Source organism: Artibeus jamaicensis, unplaced genomic scaffold, assembly GCF_021234435.1.
Source record: "Artibeus jamaicensis isolate MK-2021 breed Jamaican fruit bat unplaced genomic scaffold, CSHL_Jam_final contig_264, whole genome shotgun sequence".
NCBI classification, from domain to species: domain Eukaryota; kingdom Metazoa; phylum Chordata; class Mammalia; order Chiroptera; family Phyllostomidae; genus Artibeus; species Artibeus jamaicensis.
In genome coordinates, this window is record NW_026521576.1 from 108,666 (window position 1) to 114,419 (window position 5,754).

The following is a 5,754-nucleotide window of genomic DNA, read 5'->3' on the forward strand; positions in this document are numbered from 1 at the left end:
GCCTTGGCAGTGTAGCTGACTCCTCTGCGTGCCAAGACTGTCACAGGGGTTTGGAGTGTCCCGGCTTCCGTACCTGACTCCCCTGCGTCCAGTCCCATCGCTATGGCAGTGGCACAGGGGCTGAGAATGTCCCGGCTCCCGTAGCTGGCTCCTCTACTGTCCAGGGCCGTCACAGGTGTTTGGAGTGTCCCGGCTTCCGTACCTGACTCCCCAGCGTCCAGTCCCATCGCTATGGCAGCGGCACAGGGGCTGAGAATGTCCCGGCTCCTGTAGCTGGCTCCTCTGCCACCAAAAGTATGGAACGCTTCATGAATTTGCATGTCATCCTTGCGCAGGGGCCATGCTTATCTTCTCTGTATCATTCCAATTTTAGTATATGTCCTGCCGAAGTGAGCACTCCTTCACTTCTTCACACAACCAAAAGAAGAATAACAACAAATCTAAAAATCAATGAACAACCAGAAGTGTCAGAAAATCAAACTGCATGGAACTCCAACAACCAAGAAATTGAAGAAATAGTCAATCAGACCATCCAGGCCTGTAGGAGGAAGACAGGCAGACAGACTGACAGAGAGAACCTCCACAAGGCAGCAGACCATGCAAGCAGGGCTGACTGAAAGGATGCTCAGCAAGGTGGCAGACGGGACCACAGGGCAAGGTGGGTGCTGGCTGAGAGAATCCAGGGTGCACCAAGACAAAAAAAATATGGCCCAAATGAAAGAACAGAGCAAAACTCCAGAAAAAGAGGTAAGCAGTAAGGAGATAGCCAACCTATTTGATGCAGAGTTCACAATAGTAATCAGGATGCTCACAGAACTGATTGAGCTTGGTCAAACAACAAAAGAACAAATGAGGAGTACCCAAAGTGAAATAAAGCAAAATATTCAGGAAACCAGTGACAGGAAGGAAACCAGGACTCAAAGCAATGATTTGGAACAAAACGAAAAAGATAAAAATACAACTGGAACAAAATGAAGAAATGAGAACTCAAGAAAGTGAAGAGAGGCTTAGGAATCCATGGGGCAACTTTGGACATTCCAATATCCAAATTATAGGGGTGCAAGAAGGAGAATAACAAGAGCAAATTGAAAACTTATTTGAACAAATAATGAAGAAGAACTTCCCCAATCTGGTGAAGAAAATAGACTTCAGGGAAGCCCAGGATGCCCAGAGTGCCCAAAAAGTTTTATGTAAAGAAGAACACACAAAGGCACGTGATCATTAAATTACCCAAGATTAAAGATAAAAAGAGAATATTAAAAGAGGCAAGGGGAGAGAGTTACCTACAAAGAAGTACCCATAAGACTATCAGCTGATTTCTCAAAAGATAACTTGACAGGCAAGAAGGGACTGGAAAGAAGTATTCCAAACCATGAAAGACAAGGACATACATCCAAAATTACTCTATCCAGCAAAGCTTTCATTTAGAATGGAAGGGCAGATAAAGTGCTTCCCACATGAGGTCAAGTTAAAGGAGTTCATCATCACCAAGCCCTTATTATATGAAATGTTAAAGGGATTAATCTAAGAAATTGAAGAAGATAAAAAACTATGAACAATAAAATAACAAACTCACAACTATCAACAATTGAAACTGAAAAGAAAGAAAACAAATATTAAGCAAACAACTAGAACAGGAAAAGAATAAGAGAAATGGATATCACATGGAGGGTTTTTAGTGGGGAATGGGTAGAGAAAGAATAATGGGGGAAAGGTACAGGGATTAAGAAGCATAATTGGTAGGCATAAAATAAATGGAGAGAGGTTAAGAATGGTATAGGAAACAGAGAAGTCAACAAAATTACACGTACAACCCATGGACATGAATTAAGGTAGGGAATGCTGGAGGGTTGTGGGGTACAAGTTGGTGGAGAGATAAAGAAGGAATAATTGGGAAAACTGTAATAGCATAATCAATAAAATATACTTTTTAAAAAAGAAGAGGATGAAAACAGGATTCCCCTGAGTCTTTCAGGGTTAATTAGTAGCCCATCTTTAGATGTTAGATAAAGAAAGTATTTTACAGGACTTCTGCCAAGATGGAGGCATAGGTGGAAACACTTTGATTCCTCGCACAACCAAATTTAAAACAAGAAAGTTTTAACTACAATTAATACAACCAAACCACAGAAAATCGACAATACGGAGTCCAAAAACAACGAAATGCTCAGCTAAACCAGTAAGAGGGGCGAAGCCAGCAGAGGAGAGGATTGGCCAAAAAGATCCCAGACCAGGGTGGTTTGCAGGCAGCCGAGGGCGTGGATCCCAGGTGCGGGCTAGCTACCAGTGGACACAGGGAAGAGGCACGGCTGGCTGTCTGTGGTTGGTCAAGCATTTGCATGCAGACAAACCAGTGAAGAGGTGAGCATTGAGACTGCACAGCGCAGGGTGATAGGCTCGCACATTTCTGCTCAGACAAACAGGTGGGGGCAAGCAGTGGGATGGACTGGGGGAGCAGAGAGGACTGCCATTGCTCCCTCTCTGACCCCACCCCCACATGCAGCATCACAAACCAGCGACCTGGGTGGCCCTGCCCTGATGAACACCTAAGCCGCCTCTTCTCATACATAACAGTACAAACATAAAAACATGGCTCAAGAACAACTCAGACCCCCAGAGCCCATAAGTGTAAGCAAGGAAGAAATAGCCAAATTTTTAGATGCACAGTTCAAAACACTGGTGATCAGGATCCTCACAGAACTGGTTGATTTTAGTCACAAATTAGAGGAACATATGAAGGCTAAACATATTGAAATGAATGGAAATGCACAGAAAACCAATAGTAATGGAAAGGAAACTGGGACTCAAATCAAGGGAGCAGACCAGAAGGAAGGGAAAAAATGACCAAACAGAAAAATATGAAGAAACAAGAATTCGAAAAAATGAGGAGAGGCTTAGGAACCTCCAGGACTGCTTTAAACTTTCCAATATCCAAATTATAGGGGTACCAGAAGGGGAAGAGGAACAGCCACCAGTGGAAAACTTATTTGAACAAATAATAAAAGAGAACTTCCCAGTTCTGGCAAAGGACATAGACTTCCAGGAAATCCAGGAAGCTCAGAGAGTCCCAAAGAAGTTGGACCCAAGGAGGAACACAGCAAGGCACATCATCATTATATTAGCCAAGATTAAAATGAAGGAGAGAATCCTAGAAGCAGGAAGAGCTAAGGGGACAGTCATCTACAAAGGAGTCCCCATCAGACTGTCAGCTGATTTCTCAAAAGAGACCTTATAGGCAAGAAGGGGCTAGAAAGAAGTATTCCAAGTCATGAAATCCAAAGACCTACAACCAAGATTGATCTATCCAGCAAAGCTTTCATTTAAAATGGAAGGGCAGAAAAAGTGCTTCTCAGATAAGATCAAGTTCAAGGAGTTCATCATCATCAAGCCATTATTATATGAAATGTTAAAGGGACTTACCTAAGAAAAAGAAAATAAAAAAGATGAACAGTGAAAGGACAGCAAACTCACAGTTATTAAGAACCACACCTAAAATGAAAGCAAACTAAGAGGACAGCTAGATGAGGAGTGAACCGTAGAAATGAAGATCACATGGAGGGTTAGCAACAGGGAAGTGGGAGAAGGAGAAGGGGGGAGAAGGTACAGAAAATAATTAGCATAGATGTAGATAGAAAATAGATAGGGGGAGGGTAAGAATAGTAAGGGAAATATAGAATCTAAAGAACTGGAGACACATGTTCATGAACTGAAGGAGGGAAACGACTGGGGAAGGGGTGTTCAGGGTGGAGGGTAATGAAGGGAGGAAATAGAACAAATGTAATGGCATAATCAATAAAATAATTATATTTTAAAAAAGAAAGTATTTTACCTAGGGTATACAGAATCAGAGTTTGTCCTTTTGGGAGTCTAGTAATTTCCTAGACCATAAACTAAATCATTCACATATTGGATTAGAGCAGAATATCTAGAAAATTTAACATCATTTAAATCCACTTTTATTTTAAGTATATTTTACTGATTATGTTATGACAGTTGTCCAATTTTTTTCCTCGCCTTTATTCCCCTCTGCCCTTCAACCCCTCCCACCAGCATCCCAGCCCCTTAGTTCACGTCCACAGGTAGTATATATTAGTTCTTTGGCTTCTCCATTTCCTATAGTATCCTTAACCTCCCCCCTATCTATTTTGTACCTACCATTTATGCTTCTTATTCCCTGTACCTTTTCCACCATTCTACTCCCTCCTCCTCCCTGATGATAACCTTCCCTGTGATCTCCATTTCTGTAGTTCTGTTTCTGTTCTAGTTGTTTGCTTAGTTTGTTTTTGTTTTTGTGTTTGTGTTTTAGGTTCAGTTGTTGATAGTTGTGAGTTTGTTGTCACTTTACTATTCATAATTTTTATCTTCTTTTTCCTAGATAAGTTCCTTTAACATTTCATATAATAAGGGCTTGGTGATGATGAACTCCTTTAATGTGACCTTATCTGGGAAGCACTTTATCTGCCCTCCCATTCTAAATGAAAGCTTTGCTTGATAGAGTAATTTTGGATGTAGGTCCTTGTCTTTCATGGCTTGGAATACTTCTTTGCAGCCCCTTCTTGCCTGTAAGGTCTCTTTTAAAAAATCAGCTGATAGTCTCATGGGAACTCCTTTGTAGGTAACTGTCCGCTTTTCTCTTGCTGCTTTTAAGATTGTCTCCTTATCTTTAATCTTGGGTAATGTAATTATGAGGTGCCTTGATGTGTTCCTTCTTGGGTCCAACTTCTTTGGAACTCTAAGCTTCCTGGATTTCCTGGAAGTCGATTTCCTTTGCCAGATTGAGGAAGTTCTACTTCATTATTTGTTCAAATAAGTTTTCAATTTCTTGTTCTTCCTTTCCTCCATCTGGCACTTCTGTGATTTGGATCTTGTAACATTTAAAGTTGTACTGGAGGTTCCTAAGCTTCTCGTCATTTTTTTTGGATTCTTGTTTCTTCATTCTTTTCTGTTTGGTTGTTTCTTTCTTCCTTCTGTCCCAAATTGTTGATTTGAGTCCTCATTCCCTTCCTTTCACTGCTGGTTCCATGTATATTTTTCTTTATTTCACTATGTTTAGCCTTCACTTCTTCCTCTATTTTGTGACTATACTCAACCATTACTGGTGAGCATCACCATTACCAGTGTTTTGAACTCTGCATCTGATAGGTTGTCTACCTCATCACTGCTTTCTCTGGAGTTTCAATCTGTTCTTTCATTTGGGCCATATTTCTTTTTCTTGGCACAGCTGTTACATTGTAAGGGGCAGAGCATTAGGTATTTGCCAGGGCAGGGCAACCCACTTTGCTGCGTTGTGGCACTGTATGCGGGTGAGGGGTCAGAGAGGGAACAGTACTGCTTGCTCAGCTCTTGCCAAGCTTTCATCACTTCCCCCATTACCCACAAGTAAATTGGGCCCTTCTGGTGCTGATTCCCAAGTGGGTGGATGTGTGTATGTTCTAAGACTCTGCAGGTCTCTCCAATAAACTCTCCTGTGAGGCTGGGAGTGTCTCCCACCACTGAAACCCCCACACATTTTTACAGCCAGAAGTTTATGGGGTTTCTCTTCCTGAGCTGTAACCCCTGGGTTGCATAGTCTGTCTCACTCCCCAGTTGTTCCTCCTGGTTTATCCACACACAAATGTGGGACCACCTGGTTTACCAGCCATTGCCTTGCTGCTCAACCTCTCCACCCTTCCTACTAGTCTGAATGTTTCTTCTTTAACTCCTTGGTTGTTGAAGTACCATACAATTGTATTTTCTTGCAGTTCTTCTTGTTGT

The 5,754-nt window shown here is 41.8% G+C and overlaps 1 non-coding gene across 1 annotated transcript; it reads right to left on the bottom strand.

Annotated features, from left to right (window-relative positions):
* Window positions 1-290: 290 nt before the first annotated feature.
* LOC119039922 (U6 spliceosomal RNA) lies at window positions 291-397 on the bottom strand. The gene has a single exon (XR_005080746.2). It is a non-coding gene; the product is annotated as a U6 spliceosomal RNA (small nuclear RNA).
* Between the last annotated feature and the right edge of the window lie 5,357 nt (window positions 398-5,754).